Here is a 14,768-nt window from a genome sequence, read left to right on the forward strand (position 1 = left end):
GAGCCACTGGTGAACCCGGAACACCTATCAGAAATAAGGTTTGGGCTGGTTCCTGAGGCTTGAAAAGCCTTCCTAACGCTCCACCTCTGTGTTCGGGATCTTCTTTGTTTTCTCCTCTGAAGGTGCTTTGCAGGCACACTGTATCCTAACTAGGGCTCATCTGAAAGAGAGCAGTCCTACTGGACCCGAGCCACGGGGCTGGCACCGAGCTACACATGGAAGATGAGTGATGTGGGCAGATGGGCTTGGGGAGCCGTGGCAGGTCATCAAAGTCCAGCTGGTCGGGCGCCAGAGGGAGTGGAGACAGTGCAGAGCTGAGGAAGGAACCGGCGGCTGGGAGGAGAAAGCCCAGTGAGAAGCCCAGCCGACACTGCTTCCCGTGCCCTTCCGCCTCTGCCTTGGGATCCACTCTCTCCTGTTCCCCATCTGCAGAGGAACTCCAAAAAGATGGCAGAGTCGCACGCTCCCTGTATTGAGAATAAGGTGTAAGTGCCCTGCCCTGGAGGCCAGACCAGTGGGCTCAATTGAGACTGCCCCAGCCCAGGCAAGGGTGGAGGGAGGATGAACCACTTCAAGGCCAGACCACCAAAGGCCACCAGCTCTCCACCTCTCCTTTGGGTTTTTCATTCTAGGGAAGCCATCTGTCAGCAGAGAAGTCAGGTTGTGCGGAGATCCTCTTGCTGAGGCAGCCACGTGCAGGTGTTTTGTCAACAGCCCCCACTGTGCTCCCAGGGGAAGATGGCATCCAATACCAGCCCCACAGATGTGCCGTCCGAGTGCCCAGCCCAATTCAGCCTCCGCATGACAGTACACCCAGGTGGTATCTGATTGCAGCCACCTCAGGACAGCAAGCAAGAGGTTTCTAGTTGAAACTTCCTCTGATTCCTGATCCACAAAACTGTGGGCCAGATGAAGTGGTTATTTAAACTGCGAATTGTTGAGATAATGTGTTCCTTAGAACTGCTCATCAATATGCTGCCTGTGGTGTCCAGCACTAGAGTGGTGGGATGGACTTTTTAGGTGGACTCGGAGTCCCTCTAAAGTACCCCGCAGGATAGGCGGTCTCCCTGGACAGGACATGCCAGAGCCCTCTCTTCTGCTCTGTGCCCTTCAGTGCTCAGCCAGCCTGCGCCCTTGTCTCCCCTGAGGGTGACTTTGGCAGTTGTGACTTCAATATTGGCATCTGCACTGAACTTGAGGTTAGGTTTCAAGGGTTTGATTGACATCTTATTTCTTTCTGCTAGAAAACAAGCTAATTTGTTGAGTCTCATACGCTAGCTATTCCTCTGGAAAAAAAAAAAAATTATTGATTGTCACGGTTCTCTAGCCTGGGCAATCAGTGCACAGCAGTTCCAAGGAAGTGGGACGAGGAACGGGAACCTCCTAGCTCTGTTCTACCTGATGACTGCTGTGGTAACTCAGCATTGAGATTGCTTTACTTTTCTAAGAAACCAAATGCAGAAGCATTAGGGGGTTTGGTGTCAAGGTGAGTGGTAATGTCTGTGGGCTGGCATTTGAAGCCTGTCAGGACAAGAGGCACGCATAAACACAGGACCATCATCAAAGAGGCCCCAGCTCTGGTCTTGCATCATCCTGACTAAGACAACTTAATTTTCTCTAGAATTGGTAATAAGCCAAGGATAAGGAAAAACACATTGGGCATTCAGAATACCCAATCTGGAAGGCATATTTTAAGTCCTTAGCTTTATCAGTTGAGATTAGGATTGGTTGCATGTAACAGAAAAGTAATGCATCAGTGGCTAGAGTAAAGTAAAGTATTTTTTTCTTGAAGGAAAAGGAAACACACCAGGTAGAGTGGTGGCTCCTTCGGTCACTGAGCTCCAGATTCTCTCTGGTTCAACACATTGATGTCTCTAGTACGTGACCCTTTCCTCATGCTCTAATATGGCAGCTAGAGTCCCAGATATCACGTCTCTATCCCAGATAACACAACCAGCTCTGCTAACACATAGATTCTGAGGGAAAAAGAAGGAGGTAAAGAATGTTGGGAGGCAACTGGCAGCTTCTACTTCCAGGAAGTAACAGATAACCAAATTTGTGTTATGGTGTGGATAAGTGGTGTCCCTCAAAAGCTCAGGAAGTTGAGAGGTGAAATGACTGGATTATGGGGGCCCAACCCAATCAGCACATTAGCCCTCTGATGGGGATTAACTGGGTGGTGGGTGTAGGCAGGCAGGGTGTGGATGGCAGAGGCGGGTCACTGGTCACTTCAGGGTTTAGACTTTGTGCTTGTGGAGGAGAGCTGTCTGGGCTTCCTGGTGCCATGTCCTAGGCTGCTTTCTTCTGCCATGATGTCCTGCCTCACCTTGGGCCCCAAGGAATGGTGTTGGCCGTCTGCGGACGGAGACCTCTGAAACCATGAGCCTCAAAATAACTTTTTCCTCCTCTAATTGTTCTCGTTAGTTCTTTGGGTCATAGTGGTGAAAAAGCTGGCTAAAACAAAGTGAAAAGTAGTGAATTATATTCAATAAAAGTAAAAGACATTAACTATTAGGAATGGGGGGGGTAGAAAAGTTGTGTGGTATATTAACTGGGCTCTGGAAATTGAAATGCTCCCCTTAAAAAAAAATTAAGCTTTCTTTTATAAAAAGTCCCAAGTAACAAAGTTACCATTTAAAAATTAACAATGGAATGAATTCAAAATGCCGGCTACCAGTTAGGCTTGTTTCCTAGAGTAGTTTTAAGACTATGCAAATTCAGCTGTTTCCCCGCAAATTGCTTTGTGCAGATGGACACCACCCAGATTCCCAAATTTAATTTTCACTCTGACCTCAGCAGGAGTAAGTGTCAACTCTCGCCTTTTTTGTTAATGATCATTGGCCTGATTCTAGAATAACTGACCTGAAAGTGTTTGTGTTCACACATAAGCTGGGAAACGGGGAAGCTGCTAGGAATGGCTTAGAATCATCTAGAACTTCTTCTGAATTGTGAAAAATTCTATCAAGTTCCCAAATTGTGTTGTATCTGAAATAATGGAGTAAGGGCACCTATGATTTTTTTCAAGTTTGCTACAAGAGTCCCCCGCCCTCCTTGAGACCCTGCCATTATAATCAGACATAACATGGAAGCACAGTGTCTTCTGTCCCAGAACAGAGAATAACCAACAGGAGAGGGCAGTTGTGGGCTCTGTGGCTCTGGGAACCTGCAGAGCAGCTCGTGGTGGTATTTAGACAGGCACAATTGTAGTCGCCAAAAAATGAGGCATGCAGCATTGATTGGAGGGTCTGTGCTCTTGGGGGAAGAATGCCAACCCACCACAAGTCTTTACTGAGCACCTATTATGTCCAACACTGAGGAAGAAAAGGAAAGCAGGACATGACACCAGGTCACAGGCAACCTCCGCCCAGACCTCAGCAGGTGGGAAGTGAATAGGGCACCAGTCCCCCAGCACCGGAGTTGTGCCTGCACAGTGCAAGATCAGATTCCAAACATTTGCTACGAATATCAAGTACGCCAAGGTCCCGTGAAAGATCACCACACCACAGCTTCCAGAGAAGTCACCTGGTCACTGTCCCCTGATGCGTTCCCATTCCCACCTCCTGCACAGGGTAGGGCACATGCATCACTCTCTGGGCAACTGCCTGCTCTGATTTCTGTCCCACTCAGGATTTCTGGGCATGCCATGCACAGCTGGGGCCGGGTAGGAGGGCACTTCTCCTGTTGGAAACTCCGGGGGCGGACTCCTCAGGGAAGAGGAATCTCTGATTTCTGCATTTGGCTCAATGGCTGAGTGTCATGTCTCCCACCTCCAAGGACTTGTCAGAACACACTGTGAATTGTTGGTTTCTGTGTGGAGGAAAAAAATGTTCACATTGAAGACATTTACATCCTCCGTGACGTCAAAGCAGATACACAAGTGAGAGAACCTTCTAGAGCACCTTTCCTGACCTGGCAGGGGCTTTGGCTAGATGCTCAAACTCCACTGAGTGTAAAGAGCTTGGCTCTGCAGTCACAGGGCTGCCTTTGAACTTGGCTCTGACCCACACCCAAGAGCAATTGTGCTACTTAACCTCTCAGTGCCCAGGATTTCTCATTGATTTGTGGGAAGGCTTAGCCCAGTATCTGTCAATAAAAGTGAGCTCTTGTCGGCACTAGTTCCTACCTGGGTGCTCACAAAGTGCTGTGAAGAGAGAGAATGCAGGTGGACAGGCCAGTATTGGTGGACAGGCCAGTATTGAGCTCAGGTATTTTGCTTGCCTTTTGTAAAGGTGTGTGTGTGTGTGTGTGTGTGTGTGTGTGTGTGTGTATTGTGTGACCAAAAGACCTGACAGGCACAGTTAGAGGAGGAAAAGTTCACTCTGGGCTCACGGTTTCAGAGGTCTCAGTCCGCAGGTGAGCAGCCCATTGCTCTGGCCCCAAGGTGAGGCAGCACATCAAGGGGGAAGAGTGCAGAGGAAGACAGTGGCTCAGGACATGGCATCAGGAAGCAGAGGGAGGTGTGCCTCCAGTGATGACCCACCTCCTCCAGCCACACCCCACCTGCCTGCGGTGACCGCCCACTTCACCCAGGGATTAATGTGCTGATGAGGGAGGTCAAGGCTCTCATAACCCATCCTTTCACCCCCGAATGGTTTTGTAGTATCACATATGGGCTTTTGGGGGACAGCTCATGTCTAAACCATAACGGTGTGTGTGGGGGAGGGGAGGTGGATTCAAGAAAAGGCAACTTACAGGTTGTGTAATATGTGACACTAGGGGAGCGGGGGTCATGCTCATTGAAATGCTGATGTCACTGTGGTAGGCAGAGTTACAAGGTGGCCCCCAAGACTCCCAGTGCTCTGTGGATACTTTCCTCCCTTGAGTGTGTGTGGGGCCATGTTTGAGGATCCTACCCTGTGCTTATGTTACGTCTCTGTTGCTGACGTTGGAGATGGAGACGGACACGGCAAGGACTGTGAGTGGCCTTTAAGAGCTCAGGGGCCTCTGGCGGGCAGCGAGGAAGGAAATGGGGAATCTCAGTCCCTCAATCCCAAGAATTTGAGTTCAGCTAGCAATGCGAATGAACTTGGAAGTAGGGTCTTCCCCAGAGCTTCCAGAAAGGACACCATCTGGCTGACACATTATAAGGCTCCAAGCAGAGAATGTAACCAAGCTGTGTCCAGACCTTTGACATAAAAAACTGGGAGCAAATAAATTTGCATTGCGTTTTAGGATTCTAAACTTGTGGTCATTTGTTGTACAATAATAGAAAACCAACTGTGGTTTAAGGAACAGAGCAAGAATTTGGACTTAGATGGTTATCTTAGTTTCTTGTTGCTGCTGTAACAAGTGACCACGAGCTCAATAGCCTAGGACAGCCCAGACCTATTAGGTGACCTTCCTTGAGGTCAGAAGTCTGAAATGGATTCACTGGGCTAAAATCAAGGCAGGGCCATGCTGCTTTCCTGGAGGCTCAGGAGGAGAATTGGTCCATAGTTTTCCCTAACCCCCGTGAAGCTGTGCACCTCCTGGCTCCTGCTGCTGCCTTCAAAGCCAACAGTCGCTGGCGGAGCCTCTCCTCATCCCAGCACTGGACTGCAACTTTTCTGCCTCTCTTTGCTACATTGAAGGGCCCTCTGGTCTCAAGGGCTCTCTGGGGAAATCCAGGGTAGTCCTTTTGAAGGTCAGCTGACTAGTAGCCTTGTTCTAGGTCATCCATGTCCCCTTTGCTATGTGATATCATGTAGTCATGGTCCCAGGGACTAGAATGTGAATATCTGCCCTCATCTGGATCTAAAAGGTCCCCCAAAGCTCTGATGGTAGAGGCACGGTCCCCAGCCTGGTGTTAGTAGGAGGTGTGGAAACTCTAAGAGGCCGGGCCTTGTGGGAGGGGTTTGGGATTTGCTCTTGAAGGTGATTATAGGGACTCAGGCTCTTCTTCTTCTTTTTGTTCTGCCTGCCTCCAAATCATGGGAGTCCGGGTTTCAGGGCTCTGTTTGGCCACTTCCTGACTGTGGCATCCAGGGAAGGTGGCTTGATGTCTCTCAGCCCACTTTTATCTGTAAAATCAGAACCTCAAAACTGACTTCTTCTGGGGTAAAGGTCATCTGAGGAGTCCACCAAGTGCTTAATGACAGCTGTCATCCATCCAGTGGCTTCTCCTGTTGTCCCTCAGTCTTTCGTGTCAGTGGGCCACTTTTGATCACCATTTTTCCTTGATTCTTTTTAGCCCTGTAGTCCTTTGTAAAATGACCCCTGGCCCCAGCAGGGCACGTCATTTGGGGAAGTTCTAATTTCTGTCTGGCTGTATCAGCATCAGGTAACAACCACGCTCTCCACATAAAAAGCCACTTTCTTTTTGTCTTTTGGTTTTCCTACACAGAACCCCCGCCCAGCAGTCTTGGTGGGGACTCCCCAGTATTGACCACGGGTGCCTGGGCCAGGCCACGGTCTGCTGCGTGTGTCCCTGCAGGCTCAGCCAGGAAGGAGAACGCGGCTGATGTTGGTTAAGGCTGGTGACAGGGACAAGCACCAGGAGCAGGTGTGCAGTCAGGTGGGGCTGACCAGGGGCCCAGGAGTGGGGATGTGTTAAGTGGCCCTGAGGGGCTGCCCTGTGCCCCTTGCCATGGGGCCCATGATCTGGGACAGGCAAGAGGTTGGGGAGGAGAGCAGAGGGATTTCCCTGAGGCTTACTTGGGGAAGAGCAAGATAAAGTTGGGAAACCCAAACACTGCATAGCTCCAGGGGACCCTGTAGGGACTATGTGTGTGCGTGTGTGCATGTGTGTGTGTGTGTGTGTGCACGTGTGCACTTTAGAAGGTGGGAAGAAGCAAAGGGCCATTACATGCTAGGTAAGACAGCTCCCAACCACAGGGATGGGTCAGACTCAAGAGGCGATCATTTTGACTTTGGTCCCATTTAATGATGCGCTGGCCTAGAAGGCCAGCCATGGACACCAAGGTCACATGGCTCACCCGGCCACAGAACCAAGGTCACATGGCTCACTGTGAACCTGGTGCCCTTGTCTCATCTCCATGGCTCCAAAGTCAGCTTTGAAATCCTTCTTCCGCCCCCATGCTTCGAGGGGCCCTCCCGGGAGTCTGTGGCTAGAGCCCACACATATTTCTGTTCGTTTCTTTGATCTCTTTTAACCTCTTTTCTGCAATTTTCCTGTCAGATGTCCCATTCTTTAGCCATGGTCCCTGGCGACACTGTTGCGTTAATCTTGCCTCCGCCCTGGAAGGGCCATCGATGACCCTGCCTTTGCAATAGGGGTTTCACCAGATGAGGCTGACGCTGGGTAGAACCAGGTCCAGCCGCAGCCGTGAGGACAAAGCAGAGTCCCGCTAGCAGACCATATGACAAGGGACATGTGGGGTAGTGCAGGCGGCAGTTGGCTAAAAACTGAGAGCGCTCCAAATAGTGGGTCAAGAAAACCAAGGGCAAAAATCGTCAGACCCAAGCAGACATCCTATCATGGCTTATCACGGCCTCCTGTCACTTCATGTCACCTCCTGACACTTACATGTCATGCAGTCTATTCATTCATTCATTTATGAGTAGAGGAACCAGGGAAGGGGTGAGGATGACGTCACCCACCCCCAGTCCAAAACCAGCAGTCCATGTGAGGGGGGCAGGGTGAATCTTTCTGCTTTTCACACAGAATTGACTGCACCGTTTCTCACGCTGCAGGCAGACAGGGCCTGGGGCTGCCGAGTGCGGCCTGGAGGCTTACAGTTACTGAGTACTTTGAGTGTCAGAGATGGGACTTCTGCTCCTGGTTCGATCAGGTTGGCCCCAGACTTCAGGGAGTGAATTCTTAGATTGCTAAGGGACAGAAACTTAAGACTGGAAGGAGCTCTCGGGGTACAGGCTGGGAGGCACCTTGGTACCTACAGGATCCCTGATGTCCCGCACCTTGGTACCTACAGGATCCCTGATGTCCCTACCTCTGTTCTATCATTAGACAGAATACTGGGTAAAAGAGCCATGAGCTATGCTGAAAGTCTGCATCTCGTGTCTCAGGTTGAGTTTCCTCCTAGAAGTCGGGTGTAAAGGGAGAGAAGGGGTGATGGCCTGTTGGATCATGTTCTTTATATCAGCAACCCTGTGGGGAAAGACCTTCCTGACCTTTTAGGAAGCTGCATCCTCTCTCATTCACCTTGATGAAGTTTCCTCTCCACCTGAAGCAACATGGCACTGGAGGTTTGGTGTGCATTTTAGCCTTCCTGGGTAAGGGAGCGCAGCACTTCGGCAGGTCCTTGGTTCTGTGGGAGAGCTACGATTCTCCCAGTCACTTGGAGGTCGAGGTAGGAGCTGGGGAGGGACGGGGTTGAGGCATGTGGTGACTGTGGGGAGGGCCAGCAGATTCTAGCTGACTCTTTGCCAGGGAAGGTGACGAGGAGGGAGGTGTGGTAGGATACTCCTTGGTCACCGTTGACCCCGCTGGGTGTTCTAAGAAGCCACCTGAAGCCACTGTGGTCATCAGGCTCACTGTCTTAATCCCATAGAGCTGATGGCTATATCAAGGGGCACCAAAGGAAGCTCTTGAAGCGTGATCAGAATCACTCTAGGTTCTCTCTCTGGGTTTTCTGTTCAAATAAAACAAAACAAAACAATAGCAAAAAAAAAAAAAAAAATAGACAAAATCACCAAAAAGAAAAAGCAAACTGTGTGTGTGTGTGTGTGTGTGTGTGTGTGTGTGTGTGTGTGTGTGGACAGTGTCCAGGTGAGCAACAGTTGGGAGGGAGAAGCTAGCTTGCCCCATCAGTGGTCAGGAGGTGGAAGAAACAGCAGGATCTTTATGAGGCTTTGACGGGGTACCGCTTTCTCTACACCCTTGGCCAGAGTCCTGGGGTCAATGGGTAGGAGTGAGGGAGGTGGAGAAGGCCCAGGGGAGGGCAGAAAGCAGATCCAGGAGTGGGGATGACGTCACCCAGCCCCAAGTCCAATACCAGCGGTCCATGTGACGGGGGCAGGGCGGGTCTCTTTTTACTTTTTGCACATAATTGACTGCACCGTTTCTCTCGCTGCATGCAGACGGGGCCTGTTGCCTGCCAAGTGCAGCTTGTAGTTTCATGTCCACCTCTCAGGGAGTGTGAGGCACCCAGTTAAGAGGTTCTTGGCAATGATTTCCTCATGAACACTAGAATCCATTATTTACAATTCAGAACAGGCCGTGCATATTAGGAGCTGACTTCTAAATTTAGAGATGATTCATGCAATTTGGAACAGTACTGTTTCAAGTCACATTTTAAAAAACACAGCAGGTGGCCCTCAGTGTTAAAACATTGTTTGCATTTTTCTGGAAGAAAACAGAACTTTGGAACGTGGTGGCTGCTCACACAGGGCAGTCAGAGGACACGTGAATTTGCTAAGATGATAAGCTTTGGGAGAACTACATTGGCTAACCTTGACCTCCCGGCTCAGTGTTTGATTTTCTGTAGTTTGAGGAGGTCTCTGGAGACTCTTCAGAGTCCTGCTCATCCGTGCACGGTTCTGTGTGTCCATCGCAGGGCTTGTTACTCTAATCAGTGAACTTGCAAGAAGAGAGGCCTGTTGGTGATGCAGAGGAGGCCGCCTGACCTCAGGGAGCCTCCAGGGAGCTGTTAGTCAAATGCATCTGTGCTTGGGTTCTCTTCCTTTCAGGTTTCTGGGTCACTTTCTGTCTTGTTCGGTGGCTTGGGTTTGGGGATATTTGAGATGTTAGAAGCAGAGCAGGGGAAGAAGAGGTGATACTTCCCAGCAGGAGGAAGGACTTGGGAATTGATCCTCTGCAACTCAGTTTCAAGAAGTCCTGCCTCCACACTTAATGAAAAGTTCTCTGTTCCTTTCAAGTAACGTCTAGAGGGACAGAAACCAGGGGTGGCCTCTCTTGCAGGAGCAGTCCTGAACCAGGGTGCCTTTGGAAATCATTAGGTGACCACTTGCAGAGCTCCGTGCCCGTGCTCACCCTTGGAGATCTTGATTCACTGTTTCACATAGGCTCTGGGGCATTGATCTTGAAAAACCCTCTAAGCCAAGTGATTCTGATCTGAACCTCTGGTTAGAGTCCGCGTCCATAGAGGAGCCTCACGGGAGGCAACTTGCTACACTCTGCGATGCCATCATCAGTGTGAATGACCCGCAGGGTTCCGGGGAGCCAGCCCGGTCTAACCCTCTACTTCAAAAGTAAATCATTTCCACAGCATCTCTGCTGCGTGAGTCTTCGGCATCTGCATGAGTACGGCTCAGAAGGGGAGCGTTACGTCCAGAGGGGATTAGTCACCCTTCTGAGGGCTCCACGTGAGAGGAGAAACTGTTCTCCGTGTGCATCTAGAAGCTGCTGCGTGCAACTTAGATCTGCTGGCGGGGCTGGCTGCACCCTGTGCAGGACCCTGGACAAAATGAAAATGAGCCTTCACTCACAAGTGACCAAGAGTCCTGGACAGAGCCAGAGCAGCATCAACCGGATTAACTAAGTTTGGGGAAGAGGCGACTGTGTGGTCATGGAGCACGGACACTTCACTGTCACAGAGAAAAACCAGATGACCCTCCCATCGTCTCCTTCTGTGGACATTTCTCTTTTTCAAGTTCATTATCAAGTTCATAGGTTATATGAATGCTCTCCTGCGTTGGGCGAAAGAATCACGTGCAGATTAACAGAATCCCAGAGGGTCTGCAGAGAGGTCCTCAAACTACAGAGGACAAGGTAAAGTGTGTGGAGGTCCTGGAGGCCTGCCTGGCTGTCCAAACCTGGGTCATCTTGGCAAAATCTCCTGTCCTTGGACTGCCCCGGCAGTGCTCCCAGATCTTTTCATCCTCCTGATGCCCTTTCTCGTCTCCTTGTCTCTGAACCCTGATCACATGGTACAGCAGATACATACAGTAGTGGGCTGTGTTTACTTAGGGTGCAGGGGTGGTGATTAGCCACCAGGTGAGCATGTGGCTCTCTGTTCACACATGGGTGTTGCCTGGCGACTGTGGCATGTCCACCTACAGGTAGCCACACGCAGGTCTGATTTGAGCATTGCATTAGTTAATGTTATATCAGGGTCTGAAACGTCTCCCCAGGTCTTGTGTGTGGAAGTCTTGGTCCCCAGTGTGGCAGTGTTCAGGTGGGGCCGTTGGGGGTCGTTGGATCTTGAGAGCTCTGACCTCAACAGTGGATTAATCCTTGGATGGATTCACAGCTGCATGGGCTGTTGGGAGGTGCCAGAAACTTTAGAAGGTGGAAATAGGTCATTGGGGTGAGTCCTTGAAGGGTGTGTCTTGTTCCTGGCCCCCTCCCTTCCTTTCTCTCTCTCTCTCCCCTTCCCAGATGTCAAGAGGTGAGCAAATCTGCTCCATCTTGTGCTCTCTGCCTTGATGTTCTGCCTCTCCATGGGCCTAGAAATCTCAGAGCCCAGTTACCATGGATGGAAACCTCTGAAACCATGATCCAAAACCAATCTTTATCCCATTAAGTAGAGGTTCTCAGGTATTTTGTCACAGCAGCAGAAAGGTACTTATACAGCTAATTTGGTCCCCAGTGAGACAGCCAGCCTGGGAGCCTCCCCTGACACCGAGCTCTGGATGAGGCACCCTCATCTGTGCCCCCACTCCCTGCAGCGGGCCTCACTCCGGATCTGCCTCCACAGAGGCACACAAGCTCCTGCATCTGAGTCATCTCTGTGTTCCTAGCACGTCGGTGAGCGGAGGCTCTGATGTGTGTTGAAGATGCCTTGGGGCAACCCGGGGTGCACCTGCCTCTCACATCTCCCCACCTTCAGCTCTTTCCTCTTCTGCCTGAAGGTTAGCTACTCTGTTTGTCAGAAGAACAAAGTGAACTTGGAGGCCGGCTCTGTGGGGCGAGGGTGTTCCATCTGTAAAATGGGCTAATAAGGGGTCTTGCCCGTCCCCGGGGCTCAGGGAGACTAGACGGAGCCATCCAGGAGAGCTTGGGATTCGTGGCAGGAACACTTGCCAGCCATGGAAGCAGCTGGATGCTGGGGTCTCTGTCTGTCTGCTACCTCTGAGAGGAGGCCATGCCCTCTGTGTGGTTCCCTACCTTGGACACAGGCCCTGTGTGCCCCTGAGAACCCGAGGGCACCGGGACGTCCCATCACGTGAGCACACAAACCCATTGTCATTTGACACCTTTAGTCCTTTTTAACTGGCATTTCCCTGGATAAGCCAGGTTTTCAGTTTTCAAATTAAGATTCCTTGAGGCTCTTGCAACATGCTTCAGCTCAGAATTTTAAGCTATGCAGTTATGTCTTTGTTTGTTGTTTAAGCCTTTTAAAATCTAGTTCTAGAGTCCAGGGAACACACCTGAGTGGGCCCAACGCACTTGCCATGGAGAAGGTGGGCTGCTGCATGACTGGGGGCCTGCGGGCCACGGCCCCCTCCTGGGCACTCCACCGAGCCCCTCTCCCTCTCTCCCGCCCCCTCAACCATACGGACTCGGCTTGTGTACCAACAAAAGATTAACAAATTGTTTTTGGGTTTGTAAGTCTTTATATTTAACTCTGGTTTTTATCTTTTAACATATAAATATTTATACCAAGAAAAGCACACTGGATTAGGAAATGCTCATTGATTTATTCATTCAATCAAAATGTATTAAATGCCCGTGACGTGCCAGGGAGTTTTTGAGTTAATAAAATAGTCACAAATGCACGGAGTGTTTATCATGTGTCACGCTTTCCATATGTTAACTGGATCTTCAGCACATCCTCATGAGGCATCTGTTTCTATCCCTGTCTTATAGGGACAGAGAGAGGAAAAGGTGACCTGCCCCAAATAGAGCCACTAAACACTGGACTAGAATCCGCCCACAAACAGCTTAACCCCTGGTCCATCGCTCTACCGTGCACAGTAGCCCTGCAGGTCCCAAGCCACCATGCCAGGACAGAGTCCCTGCTTACTCCAGCGTTCTGGAGAGGGGGAGGGAAGTGTCAAAGACCATGAGCAATAAACCACAGATAAGCTAATTCAGGTGGTGGCAAGGACTGTGGGGCCACATGAGAGAATAAAACCCTGTGTATCACAGGAAAGAGATCGATGGGGTGGAAAGGGCCCAGGTAGCTGGTCCAGAAAGGTCTCTGAGGAGGTGACATTTGAGGCGGGTCCCAGTGTGATCTGGGGAGGGCTATTCTCAGTGGGAGGGAAGCAATGTAAACACCTTCAGGAGGGGAAGCGAGTGTGTCCGTGTGTCCCAGGGGCAGTGAAGGGGACAGAGTTCCTACGGCAGGCGGAGAGGAAATGGGGAGGGGGCTGAGGCTGGGAAGCGGGGCCCATTGAGGCCCGTGGGGACTGCAGGCTGTTCTCAGAGGGAAGAGAAGCCGCTGTGGGCTTGAGCAGGACAGTGATTTTCCTCCTGGACGTGTGCTCTGAGTTGGGCGTGAAGAGGGACATGTGGAGAAGCCGGGCAGCTGCAGGTGGAGCCGTCCAGACTTGAGCGTCCAGGGTGGTGCTGGGGACTGAGGGGTGGGTGGGGGTGGGAAGTGGCAGGCCCTGGGCATGGCTTGAGGACAGAGCTGATTGCGCTTGCTCACAGATGGACGTGGGGCCAGAGGCCACCTGGGAAGTGGAGGATGTCCGACTTGTGTCCACTGGGTGGATCCAGTCCTCACGCCAGGAGCCTGGAGGCTGCTCTAGAACCTGCCTCTGTCACCTTACCCTAAACTAGGACTTTTGAGTGGATGGCCTCTGGAGTGCAGTGGACAGTGACACTTCAAAAACTGTTTCCATGCCCGAAGGCACTCAGGTGCCCTTAATCCAAGGTGAGGACCCATCCTGAGAGGTGCATGGTCCATGAGTTCCACCGCGTGCTGGCATCATGGCGTGTGCCTACACAGACCTGGGTGCTGCAGTCAACCCCTTGGCATGGCCTCCTGATGCAATCAGGGCACCGTAAGGCAAGGTGAGACTGCTGCTGGCGGCGTGCACTGGTCCACGCACACTTCTCTTGGCAGTAGGAGCGCTCTCCAGGACGCTCAGTGCGTGACGGAGGACAGCGCAGCCGGTGCACGGCCCACCAGCGGTCATGTCATTGCCAGGTGTGAGGTCCTGGGCGTGACTGTTGCTGGACTTCTTGTGGACGGCAGGGCGCAGGCCCGTCTGCTCCAGCATCACCACAAACACGGGAACACTGCATTGGGCTGGGACATCAGGACAACCTTAATGCCACCAGATGAGGAAGGCCTTCAGCTCTGCTGTCATCCTCTGGGACCTCGGTCCCACGTGCAGTCTGTGGCTGACAGAAAGGCTGCTCCAATGTGTAGGACGGGGTCTTTGCAGATGTCACCACTAAACATAATGTAACTGAATCAGAGACCCTGGATGAGATTATCCTCGGTCCCCAGGGGAAGGGAACGCAGGGGCGAGTCCTGGTAAGGGGGTGAGGGGAGATGAGCAGGTGCAGGAGGGGCCATGTGGGGGGGGGGGCGGCAGAGCCTGCAGTGAGGGCTGCGGCCAGCAGGCAGTGGGCACCCCAGAGCCACCAGGAGTGGCAGCCTGGAGGGATGCCCATCTGACAGCTGGTTTTTGACTCCAGCCTCCGGAACCACGAGAGGGTGAGTTTCTACTGTTGGCAGCTGCAGAGTTTATGATAATTGGCCCCAAGCACCCTGGGAAACTGACATGGTCTTCAGGATCCTGTTCAGGTGCAGCCTCCCAGGCCAGCTGCGCACGTCTCCCCAGCTCCCTGAGTCATCTGAGGTTCCCTGTGAGTGCTGAGCGATGACACTGGTCCACCTGGATCATCCACAACTGTACTCAGTGCCCCTGGGACTTTCTCCAGGACCCTGGGGACCACGGCTCCTGTCTGTGAGGGAGCCTGCAGATGCCAGGCATTGGCACCTCCA

Source organism: Callospermophilus lateralis, chromosome 19 (genome assembly GCF_048772815.1).
Source record: "Callospermophilus lateralis isolate mCalLat2 chromosome 19, mCalLat2.hap1, whole genome shotgun sequence".
Taxonomy (NCBI): Eukaryota; Metazoa; Chordata; class Mammalia; order Rodentia; family Sciuridae; genus Callospermophilus; species Callospermophilus lateralis.